Source organism: Nycticebus coucang, chromosome 22 (assembly GCF_027406575.1).
Source record: "Nycticebus coucang isolate mNycCou1 chromosome 22, mNycCou1.pri, whole genome shotgun sequence".
NCBI classification, from domain to species: domain Eukaryota; kingdom Metazoa; phylum Chordata; class Mammalia; order Primates; family Lorisidae; genus Nycticebus; species Nycticebus coucang.
The window spans coordinates 21,507,067-21,527,325 of record NC_069801.1 but is presented as its reverse complement, the minus strand read 5'-3'; the positions used below and the strand labels follow the sequence as shown (position 1 = coordinate 21,527,325).

General features: G+C 53.6%; 1 protein-coding gene across 13 annotated transcripts in view; it reads left to right on the top strand.

Annotated features, from left to right (window-relative positions):
* The window catches only part of AHDC1 (AT-hook DNA binding motif containing 1), a 65,305-nt gene that overhangs the window by 20,457 nt on the left and 24,589 nt on the right, over positions 1–20,259 (top strand). Inside the window, exon 1 of one of the 13 annotated variants that reach the window (XM_053575888.1) lies at positions 6,316–6,641. The exons of the other annotated variants lie outside the window; for them this stretch is intronic. The gene's annotated coding sequence lies outside the window, so the exon portion shown is untranslated. Of the gene's footprint in view, positions 1–6,315; positions 6,642–20,259 lie in introns of those variants that run through there. 13 annotated transcript variants of the gene reach the window in all.

Genomic DNA, 20,259 nt, shown 5'->3' with positions numbered 1-20,259 from the left:
TAAGGAGACCTGGCCAGGAGAGGGGCAGAGGGAGTAGAAAGGAAGGGACCAAGGTAGACAAGGCCTTCAAATTCAGAAAACAATTAGAGAATGGACTAAGTCAGCGTATGCTCCCTAAGTGGGTTTTTCTAGCAATAAACAAGGCCTGAGCTCAGGGAAGGGAGCAAGTAAAGTCTGGAGGGAGACCCAGAAGAGGTGGGTCTTGAGAAATGGGTGAATTGAAATAGATGGAGAGCCAGAACATTCCAGGCAAGGCATAGGACTATCAGTAAAGGGCCCTGAGGTAAGAATGAACATTCAGGCTTGGGGCTGAGAAGTGGGAGGAAATGGCTGAGTGAGGTGGAATGAGGGTTGGAATGGCTGGTGGCCTCAGGGGCACAGGGAGGGAGAAAGATTGGAGGCTTAGCTAATGTAGAAATAGAAACAACCCCCCATCTGGACAGGAAATAGAGCATAGTGATCAGGAGGGCAAGCTCAGGAGCCAACCTTAGCCGGGCCACTTCCCTCTGTGTGATCAAGACAAGTCACTTAACATCTCATTTTAAAATGAGGGTCATCAAAGTACCCCTCTCCTCAGTTGAGGTGCTCTGTGAACACGGATTAACATTCAGGCACTTTTCTAGGACACACTGCAGTGAACAAAATAGACAAAAATCTTCCCTCAAGGAGCTTACATCTAGAGGGTAGCACAGACAACACAAAAACAAGTAAAATACATGGTTTGTTAGACAACGATAAGTGCCAGGGAGGAAAAATGAATTAAGGAAGAGGCATATGGAGTGCCCAAATTATTGCAATTTTAAATAAACTTACAAATGGAGGCTATCATTAGTATAATTTGTACGGCAGGTTTTAGTAGAAAAAGCACTTTACAGTTTATAAGGCAATTTATCCCTCATGAGAATTATGTGACATATAGGCATTACTGTCCCCATTTTATAGATGAGGACATTGCTGCTCAAAAAGGACAATCTGAGTGACCCAGGAGTCATGACTTTGAGGACAGTGCTAAACCGGCTGGCTCCTGATGATTCCTTATGATAGGGGGAGGGAGCGGAGTGCTGTTCTTCAAAGTCTAGAGGGCAGGAGAGAGAGGTGAACTGGAGAGGATATGGCAAGTGCTGAGGTCAGTCAGTGTCCACAGGTTGGAGTTGTGGCAGAGCCTATTTCCTGGAGCCAGAGCTATGGTCAGCATACCCTGGCCTGGCCAGATCAGGATGAGTTCAGAGGGTGGCAGGACCCAGGGGCCAGCCTGAGGGCAGAGCAGGGGCAGCAGGCAAGGCCTGAGACACTGTGTGATTAAGCAAAGGGGCAGAATGTGTCCAGAACTGAGTGTGTGGGTGGTGTTGAGACTAAGGGGAGGAAAGAGAGGACAGGAAGAAGTCAGCCCCACTGACCAGATGAGAGGGAACAGAGAGGAGGTTGGCGTGGCCAGAGCTGGCTGTGAAAGCCCTTGAATGTCAGGCTAAAGACCTCAGCCTTGATGTTGTCATCAGCAGTAGGGAGCTATTAAAGGTTTCAGGGCAGAGACGCAGTGTCACAAGAATGGGATTTGAGGAAGATGTAGCTGGCACTAGGTGGCGGAGATTCAGTGGAGGCAACTGGAGGTGTGGGCAATCTGCTGGGAGGCTGTCACAGCTGAGCGGGTGAGAAGTGATGAGGTCAGATCAGAGAGACAGCTAGGACTAGTGGAAGGAGAAGGCTTGGGAGAGGATATTGGGTTCTAGCCTTGAGTCTGAGGGACCTGGGCTAATCCCTTGTCCTCTATGTGCCTCTGTTTTCCCATTTGGATTGAACTAAAAGGCATCCCTCCTTTTTTATCATTTGGGTTAAGGAGCCATTTTGAGAAGATGTTGAGGATTAGGGGCTTTCCAGAAAAACAAAAAAGGTTTTGGTGAAAATGAATGAGGTTTACAAGCCCATCCATGGAACCAAGCTAGATGATCAATAATAATAAAACAGCAAGTAGCACTATATGCTTTTTATGGGCCCAATGCTGGGCAAAGTGATTGGCCTCATGATCTTGTTAGGGTCATACAACAACCTACAAAATAAATACCATTTTCATTTTCTGTTTTACAGATGAGGAAACTGAGGAGGCCTAGAGCAGTGAAGTGACTTGCCCAGAGTCAGAACTTAAATTTAAGCCTAGGCTTATCAGCTCTAAAGCTTGAGGTCTTAAGCATAAAGGTTAGCCTGGGATTCTAGGATTGAGAAAGAGAAGTGCCAAAGGAGAGGACAGGTGTGAGAGGGTTTTCAAAGAAAGCCATGGACATGGCAGAGCTGGAGGGAATGGGTGGGGAAGTAGTGGTGCTAGCTCAGCCCTGAAGTGAGGCACATGAGGTGGCTGGAGATAAAGATTTCCCCTAAAGTCCCCTGGGCTGGCTTCTGTCTGCCCCATGACCCTCAACTCTAGAACCTGCTGGGAAGGCATAGAGCGTGGGGCTATTCCACCTTTTTTTCTTTTCTGTTGCTCATTGGAAGAATAAGAGTTGTCTTGGGCATCACATACACTAACACTAATGAAAGTTGATGCGTAAAAGAAAAGGTCCACGCATACTTTTTGTAATATCCAACACCACAGCTAAGCAAAACAGGCCTCAAATAATCCGTGTTGCACACCCCTACTACTGTTACCATCTTGGCCTGATTTTGTTCTACCCCCTGTTGTGTAAAGCCTTTCCCCCGACTCTTTGACTCAGCTTCCAGTGCTTTCTGGAACTACCCTCCTCTCCCATCACAAGGCCATTGAGAAGGACCCATGGGCCTTGCTCTCTCTAGGGCAGTTCTGAGGGGGAGACACCCTTTCCATCCCAGAGTGGAGTACTTTGGGGCCCATCTGCTGAGAACTGAGTAGAATGTGGAAACTAAATACCAGAGGACTCATGTTAGGCCCCCGTTTAGATCCTCATCAGTAGCACCATCAAGAACTACAGTAGGAGGTGATCTAGATTAGAATAAGCCATGAGCTTTGGCTAGAATCTAAATTTATGGTGTGTTGAACTTCTGGTCATCTAGAACAGGGTATTTCTGTAAATAGCTAGATAGTAAAAATTTTAGACTTTGTAGTCCATTCACTGTCTGTCATGATTACTCAACTTTGCCATTGTACCTTGAAAGCAGTCATAGACAAGGCATAAACGAATGAGCTGGCAGTCTTCCACTAAAACTTGAATTATAAAAACAGAAAACAATCCAGATTTGGCCACAAGCTGTAGTTTGCCATCCCCTGATCTAGAAGCCTACTCCCCCTGAGGGGTATGTATAGATTTTAAATCTCATTAGACAATGATCTATGCCAACAAGATTGGTATGTCAAGTGGAACTAAATCTATGGCAGGTTCACGTGGAAAATGTTCTGGAGCCACACTCTTACTGGGATCTAGATATTGGTAATTGGTGAGCAAGAAATGTACTAGATAGTACTTTAAAAGCAGCCTAAACCATAATCTCTGGCTGTGTCTACATTCACAGAAAGCTGGGGTCGGGTATTATGAGGTGGTGAGATTTAGACCCACACATAAGGCTGTGGTCTAGATATGGGGAAGTGGGTGAGCTAAAGCCTCAGAGATATTGATCTAGAGTAGGCAAAGCCTTGGTCCTAAGCCAGAGCACCATACTATCCAGAATAGCACTATCCAATAGAAATATAATGGAAGCCACATAGGTAATTTTAAATTTTCTAGTAGCCACATTAAACAAAGTAAAAAGATATAAGTGAAATTAATTTTAATAATGCATCTTATCTAACTTAATAGATCCAAAATATTATTTCAACATTTAATCATTATAAAATTACTAAGAAGATATTTTACATTTTGTCAATTCTGGGACTTTAGAATCTGGTATATATTTTATACTCACAGCACATCCCACTGTGGACTAGGCACATTCCCAGTGTGTGGTAACCACACATGGCTAGTGGCTACCCTATTGGACAGCACAGATTTAGAAGCAGGCATTTCTTTGGGACCAGAGTCCAGAGGAGTCATGAGCCAGAACGATCTGGAGTAAATAGGGTTGGACTTGCCAGAGGTTACACCCTTAGCAGCCTGGGTGTAGAATGACTCTGCCCAGGAGAACATCTGGGCTGTAGGTTGGGGAATAGGGGGTTGCTTCTCCTGGAGTCCTAATTGGCTGGCCTCAGGTGGAATCTCTGTTGGGACTCTTGGCCTCTCAGGGTATTTGGTGTCACCCCTGAGCACTGGCCCCCAGCTTCTCTCTCCCTCATTGCAATGTCACCCCTGACTCTAGTCTGGTTTGGCCTGGCAGGTGTGTTGGGGGGGTGGGGAGCAGGGTGGCAGCTGGACCCTTGAGGGAATAGGAGCTCCACCCCTCCAAGTCAGCTGCTGCAGGCCTTCCTGGACTGACTCTGTGGAAACAAGGGGCCCAGAGACAGAAATAAACTGCCAGGTTTCCGGGGCAGAGTGGGGGGCCTGGCAGCTTCCTTGCTTGGGGGGTGGTGGGGGAGCAGGAAGCAGTTCTAGGCTCTGTCCCAGGCTGTTCTTCCTATCTCCCCTCAACCCCAATACTCCTACCGCCATGGCTCTGAGGCTGGGCTGAGTCTAGAATTTGATTGACTTATCTAGGATTAGTAGACTAGGACTGACACTTGGGAGCAAAGTGTTGTTATCCCTAGGGTCCTGGACCCAGCTTGGTGTGGATTTCTGGAACCATGTCCTGGGTTCCAGCTGCACCATGACAGGAACTGAACAGATTCAGAGGGCTGCAGTGGGGCTTTAGACTAGAAGAAGTTGGAAAATTTTGTTGGACACCACCTCTGCCACTAACTGGCCAAAGGCAACTTTGGGTAAATCACACTTTGAGCCTCATTTTCCTCCTCTGTAAATAAGGTGTAGTGCTTGTTCTGCTTGTTTCAGGATGAACACTGTGTGTCCAGTGGTTTACTCAGACTCTGGAGCCAGAGGTTCAGACTTTAGGCTCTACCATCGTGTGACCTTTGGCGGGTCACTAACTAACCTTCCTGAACTTCAGTTTCCTCATCAGCAAAAAAAAAAAAAAAGGATAATACTACCTTTTTATGGGGATCTTATAATCTAATGAGATAATGCATGTTAATAATGTAGGGCAAGTGCTCAGTGTGGCAGTGACCATTGAGTAGTCACTGGGCACAAATGGGCTATCAGTCAAAATGCTTTGTTCAAATATAAAGGACTCTTTCCCCGGAAAGGGCCTTCTCAGACCCCCTCACTTTATAAATGGGAAAACTGAGACCCCCAAACGTGTAGACATTTTTCCCAAGGAGAAGGACGCAGGAAGCAAATCCTTTACATGGTGCCCATGGTATAAAGCCAGGTAGCTCAACCCCAATGTACAGGTAAGGAAATCGAGGCTGGTGATTGGCCACTGGTGCACGGTGGCGCTATCCAGTGAGGCCTGAGTCCGCCGCTGGGGAGGGAGTGCCCTGGCCGCCTGCGTTCACCGGAGGAGGGGCGTACAGGTAGCGGGCGCCCTGGAGCCACCGCCGGAGCCCGAGCCGGGCGCGCTATTAATAATTCCGTGGCTCAGCCCGGCGGATGGCGAGCGCAGGTCCGGCCCGCAGCCGGGCGCCTCCCGGGCCCGGGCCGGATCGCGGCGGCCCTCCCCTTCCTCCGCCACGTGACACCCCTCCACTCCGTGGGCAGCCGAGGCCCAGGCTGGCGGGCCGGGGGCCAGGAAAAAGCCGAAAACACCGAGCTTGGGCTGCTCCCCGCACGCTTAAAATAGGCCCCGGCCGGGGCTGCCACGCATTCCGCCCGGCCCGGGGCGCGGGAAGGGGCGGCCCGATCGGCCCCCGCCCGGCCCGACGTGGCTACGCGGCCGGTTTGGACCCGGGAGGCGGGGGGGGCGAGGGCGGGCCGCACGGCCGGCCGGCATGTGGCTCTCCTTCGGGGAGCCTTGGCAGCTCGGGCTGCGCGCTGCGCTGGGATGATGGAGAGCTTCTGGAATTTCCTGCGGCCGGCCGGGGGAGAGGGCTAAGCGCGCGGCTGGGGAAGGGGCGCCTAGCTGCCCGACCCTAGGGGGCGCCTTCGCGGCGAGGGTCAAGGGGAGTGCGCGGCCGCAGACTGCGGGAAAGGACGGGGACAGCCTCGTCCCCGGCCGCGCTTTTCGGGTCTGGCGGGGGTCCAGTCGCGTCCCTCCGGGCTTGGGCGGCGGAGAGGGGCCAGGTGCAGGCAATGCCCCTCCCCCAGCCGCCTGGTTTCCCTCTAGGGCAGTCACCTCATCCAGGAGTCAGAAACTTCGTGGCCTCATCTGGGGGAGGGGTGGGGGTGGCAGGGATGGGGGTAGCTTAGCTTGCCAGGTAGCCCTAGAGGCAGCGGCGGGAAAACTCAGAGGCAGCCTGAAAACGGCCGGGCCTGCGACCTCGAGCCTCCTGCTTGAACAAGAAGCAGAGTTAAAAAGGGCTTCTAGGAGAGAGGCAAGGCAGTCTTTTCTCAATACCTCTCCCATCCTCAACTGCCGTGTCTTTGAGTGTGTGGGGGGCGTACAGGGAAAAATCCTGGACACTTTCTCCGACGGCAACAGCGGGGCAGCGTTCTTTGGGGGGTGGCTCTGCACTTTGCAGGTCCTAGAGTTCAGTAATGAGCTCTTGGACGGGAGGGGCTTCTCTTTTACAGGAACCCTAAGATCCAGGGGAGTAGGTAAGTGAACTCTCAGGGCTCATTCTTGGCACCTGTGGGTTGGGGGAGGGTAATAGGGCTACACTGCCCTTTGTGGAAGAAGGGAGGATATGCTTTCCCACAACTTTTTAACTGCTAGCACCATTTGGTGCTCTGCAAACTGATGAACCTTTTGGCAACTCAGCAGGCATTTCCCCTGCCCAAAGTGGACCCCTTCTCCCCCTGCCACTGGCCCCTGTTCAATTCCATTTCCTGCCTCACTATGTTAACAAAAGCTGTGGGGATAGGCACAGTTGGAATGCCTTCTCTGTCACTCACTGCCTATGTGACCTTGAATAAGTCCCTTCCCTCCTGAGTTTCCCTTTCCTCATTTGAAGAACTAGATAATAGTAGATATGCCATGGCCTCATGGTGGAGCTTAAAGTTGCACAATATTTAAAGCAATTGGCATAGTGTCTGCACATAGTTAAGTAAGGGTGGGAAATAAAGGGCACCTGTGAAACATCCAGTCCCATCCAGGGATCAGAATCAGTCCTCAAGAGTATTTGAATCCCTTGCTCCTTGAACAACCCTGTGAGAATTTGCTTCCTAAGGTCTCTGTCCCACTAGTCTCCTCACAATGCTCCTTCTGCTGTTCCATTGGGGGTGGGGGAGGAGAGAGGGGGCTGGCAGAGAGCTCTGGGCTGGCTCCCCAGGGTACAGCCCAGGCAGGCTGTGAAACTGGTGGAATTCTGCTTTTTTCTCCCTCCCATCTCCTTGCTGACCTTTTGCTCCACCACTGCCAGATACCAGATTCAACTTAAGATGCCTCTGGGCTCCCCTCAGCCCAGGATGTCGCCTGGGCCTGTGTCAACTCCCAACCTCCCCCAACTCCAGTTCTTGTTTCCTGTTTGACTGGCCTGCCTTGTCCACTGGGAAAGACCCTGGTGTACTGGAAGGAGCTCAAGGCTCTATTTGTTCTCTGTGTGAGCTTGAACAAATTACCCTACTTCTGTGAGCCTCAGTTTGTGCTTCTGCAAAATGGAATTGAAATAAAAACTACCTGGCAGAACACCTTTTTACTCATTCATCTTCTTGGCAGAGGTCTGTTTAAATAAAAGGCAGCTGATGCCCTTGAACTTGCATTCAAGGCCAGGTATAGGGAATAGGGCAAACTTCCCTTTGGTTTGGGGAGACAGGTCTGTGGGGTCTTGGGATAGGAATTGGGGCAGGGATAAGTGTCCACCAGATCCTTTTGGCAAAATCTGGGTTTGACCAAATTTATGTGGCCGAGGTTCCAGGGCTGCCAGGTGTTTGTGTCTCTGAATGCACCTGGCGGTTCTCATAAACCACCTCTCTGGGACAGTAGACCAGTTCCACCTCCCTCTGCCTCAGGAAAGCCCGCTATGGCTGACTTGTACCTCACTCCTCCAGTTTCTCTCCAACTCTTCGAGGGCTCCCAGTGAGGGACTGTAAAAGAGAAAGGGGCTGAAGCCAGCAGTTGGGCTGTGTGACTTTAGGTAGGCTGCTTCCCCTCTCTGGGCCTTGTTTTCCTTCTGCATAGCAGAAGAAGAAGTTGGATTACTAACTCCCTAAGGCACCTTCTAGCTATGACAGGCTCTGAGCCTGTGTTGACTGATATGTATCCTAGGAGATAGGAGCACACAGAACTAAGTCAGCTAGGAGATTCCTGTCAAGGTATCCCCTTCCTCCAGAAGGCTAGAGTGCCTCCCTTCCCAAGACACACCCTTTGGGGATCCTGGTGGAGATTGTGGCGGGTGGAGGGAGCCTGTCTCCTAAGTGAGTGGCACTCCTGATTCCCAGGGTCCCTGTTGTCTGCAGAGAGGCCTGTGCATAAGAATAAGAGCTTGTGTCAGGAGGTGCTGTGGAACCACATGCTTCTAGGGGAAGGGAATGTGTGTGTCAGTGACCAGTCAACCTCCAGGGAACCCGGCTAAGGTGCACAAGGCAGCTAGCTTGTGGGATGACGTTTTCAGAAAAGCAACCACAGGAGGAGCAGTGTATTGGGGTGTGTGCAAGATGAGGAGGCTGGTGGGGGTGGGGGGGGGTCAAAACACATGAACCACAGAGCCAGGCTTTGGGTCAAGGCAGGCTTCTAGGGAAGTAATAAAAGAGTCAGCACAGTCTGATACAGCACAGTTTTGCACATGCCTAGTTTTGTCAGCTTGTTTATGGGTGTCGCGCTGAAAGGCACTGTTCTGAATTGCAGTTGTCATGTTCTATTGTGGGGGTATCTGTGTAGGGGTGTTGTCAAGGTTTTCTGAACAGAAGGTGTCTGGCTGTCTGAGGTGTGTGTAGCTGTACGGGATGGTGTTGTAAGGCAATAGACAGCCCATGGCCACTTGGGCTGCTGTTGGATTGTACTGGAACCATCAACTGGTGTTTTCTGGCTGAGTTGATCCTGGCCATGTTTTGGGTACCTCTTCCTCCTCCATCTTTTATACAGAGGGAGGCCCCAGGACACTGGAAGTGAAGTCTCCTGTCCTAATCAGTCCCTCCTCAGGTAGGCAGGTAGGCAGGTAGGCATGCAGCCAACCAACCAGCCAGCCACAAGCCTGCTCACTCTTGAAGTAATTTTAACACGGTGCCTAAGTCAGGAACAGGCGTGAATTGACCTTTTAACCCCTTCCCCACCACGGGATTAGACTCTGTTTCCTGTTCAATCTCCTTCAGAACCAGTTCCATCCTGCCCACCCACCCCCCCATAGACAAGCAACCCCCTCATCTCTTTTTCTCCCTCCACCTCTGTTGGGCCCTAGGGGGGGCCTGAGGGCCAGGCTGGTGCAGGGTCTGGCAGGAGCTGAGGGCCCAGGCGAGAGTGATAAATATTGAAGAGGAGGGATTTCGGTGTGGGCTGGAGCAGCTGCAGTGGTTCGAGTGTCACACTATCTCTCCCCAGGTTTACTGACCCATTTCCATTCACGCGGCTGCCGGTTTCCTAGCAACAGCAACAGTCCCCCCAGAACAGGCGGAGTGTGTGTCTGCCATTAGCGACTGCCGCAACTGTGTCAAGGTTACCCCGCTCCCTGCAAACCCACCCCGGCGGGTTTGTTTTCTGCCAGCGCCTGGCACACACCGTGCCAGCCAGGGAGGGGGAGGGAAAGGGGCTGGGGGCCAGCCCCCAGGCTGGTGTGGGGGTGGGGGGCCGAAGAAGAGCTGTAGTTCCCGGTCCAGTGGGAGCCAACTTGGACTGAGGCCGAAGCAGCCATTCCCCCCCTTGGCTGGTGGAATTCCTGAGCCTGAGGGGAGCAGGGGGTGGGGCTGTCCCTCAGCCCTGACCCCCGAGATTCCAGAGCCTGGGGGGAGGGGTGTGGGCTGAGGGGCCTCCGGGAAGCCTGCCCGGTCTGACCCCACCTGGCTTGTTCTGCTGCCCTGGCTTCCTCCTTACTTCTATTGCAGCTCCATGTTCCTCTCTGCACCCAGCTCTTTGTCCTAGCCTCTGTGCCTGGTCTTCCCCCATCAGACTCCCCAGGGCAAGGTTGTGTTTCTCCCATCAGACTAGGGGCTCCTGAGGTTAGGGTTCATGATGCCTCTTTTCTTTCTCTGCCCTCAATGCCAACTCATGACTGATTTCCGAGATGTCATGGGAGATGAGATTAAACATATGAGGTGGTAAAGAATAGTTTTTCTTAATGGGGACTGGCTGGGCAGATAACCCCATTAAGTATCCTTCCTTGTTGAAGTAGATTCTGTTTGAACTCCCCCCCCCCCACCTGGCAGCTGTCCTATGGAATTGGCCATAAGAAGTAGAACACCCCTCCTTTTCTCCCTGAAAGCCAGGCTTCAAAGGGTTAAAGCAGCTCCCCACCCCTTGCCTTGGTATGTGAGCTCCCCCAGGCTGGGGGGATGGGAAGATGGGGGTCTGTCACCTTGTGGCCACTCATGTGGTCAGCTTAGACCTGACCAGTCACATTCCTGCCCAGGAGGGCTGGGGCTTGAGGCAGAGGGGCAGGGGCAGTGGCCTGAAGGGGGCTGGGTTTGTAGGAATGGAAGTGGGTGGGGGGGTTGATCAAGTAGCTGGAGGAAGGGGCTGCTGGGAATATGGAAGTATTAAGCTACATATATCCTGAATCTACCTCCCATTCCCCTGGGCCTCAACTTCCCCATCTTCCCAGTTTGGCAATGTTTACCCCCTAAAACATTCCAGTGGTCTGTGACACAGGTACAATCCTGGTCCCAATACAAAACAAAGAGAAGAGTGTGGCAAAGGTGGTTCCTTACATGCAGGGCAGCATAGGGACTTGTGGGTAGCCTCTGGTGTGACTTTCTGGTGCTTGGGGGAGGTTGGCTGGGTTTCTGGCTGGGTCAGAGGCTTTGAGATCTAGGGTACAGAGCAGGCTGTGCTAGACAGTAGAAAGAGACCTGGGCGGGGACTCAGGAAACCTGGTTCTCTGCCCAGCCCTGTGTATCGTTCCTCATGGTCTGTCTCCCCATTTGAGGGGCTTAGGCCAGTGGTCTCTAAAAGCCCTCCTGTACTGTTAATGACCCTGGTTGAGGGATGAAGTGTGGGGGGCAATAGTCTGGAGGGGTGTAGGAAGCTGGCTGCTCAAGGGGGAGTTTGCAATGTGATCCCAGAGCGAAAATAGCCCAGGTCATTTTCAGCTGCTTGGGCGGAGGTATCTGATCCCAGCAGGGCAGCTTGGGCAGGGGGCAGGGAGGAGCATAAAAAGCTCCCTGGGAAATCAGACCCCAGGATGGGAGGGTAGGGAAAGGTTGGCATCCCAGCTGGACTTCCTGAGACCCTGGGGGGCGGGGGGGGCCGGGAATGGAAAGAGGAGGAATGCAGAGGGTTAACAGGAGGTGAGGGCTGGACTCTGGCCCCCTTTGGGTCCTGGCCTGGATGAGGTGAAAGGTCAGTCCCAAGGAGTCCAGGCACAGCTGGGGAAAGAGTAACCCGATCCTTCTCCCTAACCAGGCTCAGGGGATCACAGTGCCGCCTCCCCCCAGGAAAGGTGCTTTGACATCCCCAGGAAGGAGTTTGTTTCAACTTGTTCTCAGTAGGGGTTGGGAGCTAGGGGAGAGTCCAGACCTATGGGGTCAGGGAGAGCTGCAGGCCAGGTGCCCCAACCAGTATGGCAGTGCTTTGTCATCCTGGGGTCAGGAGAGGTGGAGGTGAGCCTGCTGGAAAGGTTAGAGGTAGTCTGTTCTGGCCCTGCTCTCACTCTGTGCCCCATTTATAAAGACTGACGGCCAGCATCAGCGACAGGAAGCTTAGAGGTAGGAGATGCTCCCTCCCCCCCACACATACACACATACTGAGTAGTGAGAGAAACTGCCTGGTACTAGACATTGAGATGTGTTTGGGGTGGAGAATTACACTTCAACTGTGAGGTGGCTTTGCTGTCTGTGGTGGAGTGCTAGGGTGTAAGGTGTAATGGGAGGCTGAGATGACATTGGAGAACATAGGAGTTCAGATCCTTGCCTCTGTCTTAGGCAAACTATTTACTCTTAAGTCTCAGTTTCCCCATCTACAAAAATAGGACCAATAGTAGTAACCATGTAGGGTAATTTGAGGATTGACAGAGTAAGTGCTCAGTAAAAGTAATCTTTTTTTTTTCCTTTTTTCTCTGCCCCCTTATTGGAGTGTCTAAGGAAAAAAGTAATCTTAATAAGCCTTATTGGATGTCAAGGTCACACAGTGTGGAGCCTGGATTGCAGCTGGCAGTTTGACTCCAGAGCAGGAGTTTGTGAGCTATAGACTGTATGAGGGAGGAGGTAGTTTTAAAAATGTGACTGCGTCAGTGTCCCCAGGACTTTGCATAAAGCTCTGAGGGTATCCAGGTTATTTGGGGTGGGATGAGGTGAGGTGAATGGTGTTGAGTATGTGCCTCGGAGCAGGACTCTTCTTACAGTCCCCTCCTCCATCTTCCCACCCTGGCAGGCTTTGTGGGACTGTGGGTGTAGCTGTCCCTGGAGTGTGGCTGTAGGTACGTTTGAGAAGGCGCAGGCATCCCGAGAAAGAACAAGTCTCCTTTTGTACACGTCCAGCCTGGGGCTGGGCTGGGCCCTCTCTCTGGGGGATCCCCTATTTCCGCGCCCAGCTCCCCGCCCACGGACAGCGCCCCGGCCCCCACCTGAGAGGCGCGGCGAAGCCGGCTGAGCGCCCCCTCCCGGAAACTCGAGCTGAGGGTTGGGCTAAGGGTCTGGGGCGGGGGGCGTGCCCGAAGCCCTGACCCCGCCCCCGCGACATCACTCCAGGTGCTACCAATCTCCGGGAGCCCTGCCTGCGGGCGGCCCGCCCCCTTGCGAGCGCGGCTCCGGTGATCTGGACGCGGCGTGGGTGGAGTCGGCGGGAGGTGTAAGGGGAGGCAGGGCTGGCCCATGGGGCGGGGAGACCGTTGAAGGCCTCGCCCTTCCTGCTCTGGGAGAGGCAGAACACGCGACCCTGAAACCATGCAGCTCAGCTCCCCTTGAAGCGCCTCACCGGACCTTCTCTACCTGGAGTGCACAGCCTTTGTGCTCACCTGTCCAAATCTTGCCAAGTGCCACTTGCTGCAGGAAGATTTCCCAGAACGGACCCCCACCCCCAACTTTTTTCCTGACTACCTACATCCTTTTAGTGGCCCTCTGTGATAATGGTACTACCAGTTAACACCACTGCCGTCCTCTAAACAGCTTACTGAGCACCAGGCACTGCTCTATTTTTCCTGGAACATCTCACCTGGTGTTATTTCTGCTGGCATTCTACCTTGTATTATTGAGCCCTTCTCACCCACTGCATTGTGGGTTACAGACACACCTGGCTCAGAATAGGGAACCACTAAATGTTTAGGATGGATGTCAGATGAAGAGTCAGGACTGTGGAGGGAAATCACCTTGTCTAAAGTCACACAAGTATGAAAAATCAAAATCAAAAGCCAGAAACCACGTTTCCAGCTCCCTTCAGGCGTTTGGATCTGTGTGTGACTGAGAGCAAGAGCTTTGCACAGAGGGTTGCTTTAGACCTTCCCTTTCCCCATAGGAGAAGAACTCCAAGCCTATCTTGCTCTGCAGTCTGTACATATACACCGGGACCCTGACTTATGGGAAGAGGGGGAGAGGATGTTGGGGGAGCCAGGAGGGCTTTTGTAGGCCAAAGGGGCAGTTCTGAGCTACCAGGAGTATTGTGAGCCCATTGATCTGGGGCTTACTGGTGCTGAGGATGTCCATAAGGATTACAGGTGAGAGGCTTCAAGTTGGGCAAAGAGGAGTATTGGGAACCAAAGTATGTGGGGTTCAGCACAAGGGAGGCAGGGATTGTGCTGGGCCAGCACTCCCCCTACCAATAAGCTGGCCCAGTGGAATGCTGAAAGGCCCCAGGGACAGGGACAGGCAGCCAAGGTGTCTCCGGTGGCACAGAAGCAGTTAAGAGCTGCCTCAGCCTGTTCCTTCAGACAATTAGTGACATCTCGCTTGACAACACCACACTGAGCTGATGCAGACCTCAGCCCCCCTCACAGCCCCCCCACAGCCCCTTCAGCTGTTTATTCTTGGGCTTTAACAATTGGGATTCTGACTTGGAGAAGCAGGCGCCCTGCACTGCCCTCTGACCTGCCGTCGCCTTGGCAACTGGAGCCCTGTAGGCCTGGGCTCTGCGTTAGGATTACAGATCCTGAATTCACAATCTTGCTGCTCCCCTGCAAGCAGCAGCAGTGGCAACATGCAGGATCTTCAGTTGGACTGAAGGGGACAGAGAAGAAAGGTCCCCAGGGGCCAGCCTGAGATATGGTGAGAACCTGGGATGCACACAGGTGACCTGGAGAGTGGTGCCCCCTTGGCAGCCTCCAGAGGGTTTAGCAGGGTCCAGAGCCCTGTTCCACTCACAAGGTCTCTTATCTACTCCCTGGAAACTTTCTGGTGGAGCCCAGAGAGCAGAGGCGAGGCTTCTTCATTTACCTCCCCCACTTTTTCCCCCTCAGTCAGCCCCCTACCATGCCCAGAGCTCCAAGTGCCAGCAGACTGTGCCCCTGCCGTGCCCGCCGCCATGGCAACAGGCCCCCTCCCTCACCAGCTCTGCTCCTTCCTCCCCCCACACTAGCAGCCAACTGCCCCAGCTGAAACCGGAGCCGATGCATCTGTGAGCCTCATGCCCAGACCCACATTCCATTTCTGTCCTCTGTCCCCCCCAGTTCTGGCGACGACATCTCCTGTCCTCCTCCTCCTCCTCCTCCCTCAACGCCCCCTCCTTCCTCTCCTCTGCCTACTCCTGCTGTTTCCCCCTACACTCTATCACTCAGTGTCTTTCCCGTCTTCCCGCCCCATCCCAGTGTGTCTCACCCTCAGACTGTCTCTGTTGGTCTCTGGGTGTGTCAATCCCTCTATCTCCAGCTCCTGGGGTTGCTGGTTCTCTGCCTCAGCCTGTCTGTGGCAGGCTTCTCAGGCTCCTTATCCATCTCTTCCCCTCTGTGTGTGTGTGTGTGTGTGTGTGTGTGTGTGTGTCTTTGTCTCTGCATCATCCTGCTTCTCTCTCTCTTTGTCTTTTTCTTTCTCCTTCTCTATCTCTCTCTTCCTGAGTCTCTTTCTTACTATTTTCTTTCTGCTGGCATGCTGGTCCTTTCTCCCTCTGTCTGTCTCTCACCTTTTCCCTCCCTATCTCTTTCTCCTTAAGCCTCACTCTGCTCTGTTTCTCTTGCCCCCATGTTCGTTCTCTCTCTCTTTTCCTGGGTCTGATTCTCCCCCTTGCTCTCTTCTCCTTGATGCTCTCTCCTAAATACATAGATTTCTTTCAGGGCTGGGCCTTTCAGTTCTCCTTCCTCTATTTCCTATGTGATCTTTTTTTTTTCACAGCCCCTGGTTTAGGAGCTGGGGGGTGGGCCTCCAGAGTTAGTCCCCCTTCTAGTAGGAGCCAAATGTCCTGGAAGCCCCATTGGGCATATGTAGTGGAACTGAAATTAGGCAGGAGTCTAAGGTTAAAGAGTCTGCAGAGAGTGGGACACCAAGAAATGAGTGCTAGGCTTCCCATTGCAGGGATGCGCTCCATTCATCTAGTCTACCTTCCATTAGCCTACTGGGGGCAGAGGGTAGTCCTAGGGGCTAAGCTTGCCCAAGAAGCTCCCTAACTATAAGGATTCAGAGGAGGGCTTATATAGGCCTCGCTGGTAACTGAGATTTGTCCCCTCTCTTGCCGTAACGGTGGTTGTCTCAGACTATGCCTCAGTTTCCCCCAGTGATACAGGGGTATTACCCTTGCTCTGTATCTGACTTCTTGAAAGTACTTTGAGTTCCTGGAGCAAAGTCAAAGTTATGAGGAACAAGGAAAGGCTAGAGTGACTCCAGCCCCTTGCTTACCAGCACCAGGGGACTCCACACAGAAGAATTTGTCTCAGGGCATGGATAGAATCAGGGTCCTGTCTCCTTAAGTGTTGGGTGGAGGACAGTGCCCCGCCTCCCCTCTAGACTGGCGGCCCTGCTGTCGGGCCCTTCCTCCCAATCTGGGCAGTGGCCTCTGTCCTTCCTTGTCCCTCTTCAAGGCATGAGCTTGGAGTCATAGGCAAACAGGCCCTGGGGTGGAAGAGCCAAGCCTCCAGAGCCCAGGCCTTGCCTCTGGGTGTGGTGAGGTCTGGTCAGACAGACAGTTCTAGGACCCTGGGGTCTAGGCACTACTTACCAAGGGACCAGGCGGGGGAGTAGGGGTGCCTGGGGGAGGCGGGTTGCACGCAAGGCATGCTGGGCCCCCTCGGCGGGTGGGTGGGGGGAACAAAGCTGGCATCGAGGCCTCAGCTAAAATTAGCCGCTTCCCTGCGCGGGAGCGAGCATGCCTGCCAGCCGCCCAGATCGCCGCTGCCTCGGCAGGCCATCTGTCACCACGTTTTGCTCAGTCCCCCAGGGCCCCCCAGCTCTAGCCACCCCCAGGGGCTAGAGGGACTGTGCTCTGAGGCTGTCCCTGACCAGGGCTCTGGGCTCTGCTGCTGTCATGCTGTGTGACCTCAGGCTAGGCCTGTCCCTCTCTGGGCTCCTACATGACGAGGGGACCCTGAACACTAACATTCTAGAATCCCTACTCCTTCCAAGTACTAGGTGCTGGAAGTGGTGAGGGCTGCCTTCCTCCCTTAGAGCTGCTCCTCTTGTCCATGATTTGAAGGTGGGGCAAGTGGAGTTTAGGGTAAAGGCAGGGGCGTGTATGAAACTCTTGTCGGATTCCTCAGTCTTTGCTGAGTGGTAGGGCAGCACTGTATCCAACAACACCCCAACTTCCCTCCTCTGTCACCCCTGCACACATGAACATGCACACACAATCTCTCAGTCTTAAGGAAATAGTTCCAGGTGAAAAGTCAGGTGGTGGCAGCTGAGTTAAGTTGATACTTGCTCTGTAGCTTGGGCGAGTAGTCTCTAGCCTTCTCTTTTCCTGTTTCTCCCCCTTTAAGAAGCTTCCCATTTATGCAACACTTGCCCACTTTGTGCCACATTGTCTTGTGAGGCTGGCGCTATTGTCCCTATTGTACCGATGAGGAGACTGAGGTGTGCAAAAATGAGGATCCTTGTGAGGGAGCAGTGGAGCCAGGGTTGAACTACTTTGTCCTTCGCATGGCCCTGCAGCACACTGCTTGCTGTCCTCCAGCTTCAGCTTCTTTCTGACCCTGGCACTTGTCTGCTGCCATCCCTTCCTCCTTCCCTCTCCCCAAAGCCAAAGAGGCTGAGCTGCTGCTCCAAGGTCACTCAGCTTGGCCCCTGAGGAGTGTAGACTTGAACCCGGGCCTCTTGGCTCTGGGCCTCCCTCACCACTATGGCCAGCAGGCTGGGCCTGTTCCCTGGGTGAGTCATGCCCCTGGACTTTGGCCTCCTTGTCCCCAGCTCTGTGGCCTGAAGTTTGGAGAGGACAGCCTTTGTAAGGAAGAGGGGCTTCCCGGGCAGTGGGGGTCTCAAACTATTGTCCTATCTCAGTACATGGTGACAGCAGCCCCTAGCCCCCACCCCCAATACCTCTCTAAGCAGTCTCATAGAAACAGCTCCTCAGACCTCAGGACGGCCCTCCCTCCACCACTCATTCTGCCCCCTCCCTTGATACACAGACACTAAATTAGAAGTGGGGTAGGGTAGGGGATGGGGGAGGTGGCATTTCCAGGTAATCTGTGTATCCAGGCAGCTTCCTCCCCAGCACTGCTCTCTTCCAGCACCACTGGGTTGCCCAAGCTGAAAGCCACAGCACCTCCCCTTCTGGTGTCCAGGGACCAAGGTCACACCCAGAGCCTGTGTGCCTCCAACCTCCTCTTGGGGCCGGTGGTGTTTGTCACTGGGGCAACATGTGGCTGTGCCCAGCTCTGGCAGTGCTGGGGTGACATTCATGCCCTGTGAGCTGTGACGCCTCTGCAGACAGAGGACAGCAGCACCCAGGCTGGCGACAGTGATGGGAGGGGTGAGGTGGGCTATCTCCTGTCCAAAGCAGTCAGGGAGGTGACACGTCATGTACCCGTCATCTCGCAGTCTGGAGGGAGGATTCATGGGGAAGAGGTGAGGTTGTGTCCTTGCCTCATACTGTATGGTAGGTGAAGGGGTCTCTGCCTTCCTCCTACCTCACACACCTTACGTGTGTATGACAAGTTCTCCATGCATCCTACATCCTGTCTGTGGGTGTAGGGTTCCTGGTTGTGTGTTAGCTATACTATTGTAAGATGCAACAGCCTGTGTACCTGTACCATACTATCTGGAAGTGTCAGATGTGCCCAGCTCGTGTTTTGGGGGGAAGCGACAGGTTATGTGCTTAGCTCATCCTGTTAGGAAGGGTTGTCGCCAACTCATAGGCCTGTCTCTGTGGCTGTTGTGTGTGAGAGGTGTCACCATGTGCCTGTCTCATGCTGTTGTGGGGAGTGACATGTGTGATTATCTCATGCTGTTGGGAAGTTGTCAGTAACTTGGGAGCTTGTCTCTCACCCTAAAGAGACAACATGTTGCCCAGTGATATGGGGCTGGCAGTTGGCAGGGCCTTCCCTTGCAGACCACAGAGTATAAGAGGGCTAGCCAGAGGAAACGATGAAACCCTGGCCATGCGGATAAGTGTGGGCTGGGGAGTCTCAGTCCCTCATGACCTACCTTCTGACCCGGGTACCTCGCCTTGGGACCATTCAGTTCCCCAGGAGAAGGACCCTATTTTTACAGATGAGCGGGAAAGAGCCTCTGGGGCTGAGGCAGGTGTGTGACTACAGAAGTGTCACACCAGGTGGGGTTTGTAGAGGGGCTTTGTCCCCAAGAATCTGGGGACCCTATTCCGTGCCTCTTCTGCCCCTGAAACTGTTAAACTAATTAAGGCTTTGGAGCCGCAGGATTAATCGGGGCAGCTCAGCGCGGGCCGGGAGCTCAGGTAGTCGATTAGTGCGCCGAGGAGGATATTGGATTTCTGAACCGCAAGTCAGCACTATTCGGGCCTGTTATCTCTCTGAGGCTCGAGGGTCAGGAGGCGGGAGACTGGGCGCCTGGCCACCCCCGCCCAGCCATGCCGGGCGTCATTCCCCCTGCCCACTCGCACCAGCTCCAGCCTGTCTGCTGCCCACACGGGCCTCACCCCAGCCTGCTCCCTGGCCCACCCTATCTCTGCCTCCCCATCTCTTTCTCAGGCTCCTGGGGAAACATCCAGCCCCTGGTCCTCCCTTTTTCTGCATCTCTGTTGGGCTCTCCTCGGGAGCCTCCCCTCTGGCTCACTCTGGGCCCGCCTCAGACACCCTCTCCTCAGCTTCTGACCGGCTCTCAGCCCCTCCCTATCTTCCTCTCCTCCTCCTCCGTCAGCCCCTGCATCCTAGTCTCCATGTTTGTGTTTCTGTCTCAGTTGGGGTTCGTCTGTGTCTGTCTCTCAAGTCTCTCTGTCTCTGTTTCTCTTCCTTGGTGTGTCTGTGTCTCCCTGTGTATCTTTCTCCCTCTTCTGTCTTTTCCTCTCTCATTCTGGTGAGCTCTCTCTCTCTCTGTCTTTTCCTCTCTCTCTCTCTTGTGTGGTCTCGGCTGGTGTCTGCAACCAGAACAAATCTCCCCCAGCCAACACCCCCTGAACAAGGAGGCCAGAGCAGCTAATGGGAAACATGTGATTCTGCCTTGTGCCTGGAGCACCGTGAAGGGAGTCTTGGTCCCAGCCCAGCCTCTGCTCCCCCCTTGCCACATTCCCCCCACCACACTGTCCTCTGCCTCCCAGTGTCCCCCCCAGCCTGTGTAGGCAGAATTGTAAGGTTCTCAGTCACTTAAATTTGGGGGGACTGGTATTTATCGGCTAGGAAGTATCAGGTTGTGGAGGGGCTGGGGGCAGCTTTGTTCCTTAGGTCTCCCCCAGGGCCAGGCAGACCCCATGGAGACTCCCCCCACACATACCCCACATCACCACCACCATATGTAGGAGAACAGGGCCAAGATGAGCTGAGCTGTGGGGGCCTAGATGGGGGGCAGCCAGTCCACCCCCATTGGAGGGCTCTGGGGCCACCCAGAATTCCATCTTTTCCTTCTTCCTGAGCCTCTGGGGAGCTACAGAGGTGGGGGCTCCCCGAGGGTTTGGGAGCTGCTGGGCTGTGTTTCTGTGCCCACCCAACCACAGGGAAAGGGGGGACGGATCAGAGGAGGGAGGCTCTGGCAGGTTGGAATTCTCCTTCTCTGCCTGTGGATAAATTGTCCCTAATCCAGGCTTGGGGAGTTGTCTGGCTCCTACAGAGAAAGAGAGAGAGGGAGGGTGAGCGAAGGAAGGAGGGAG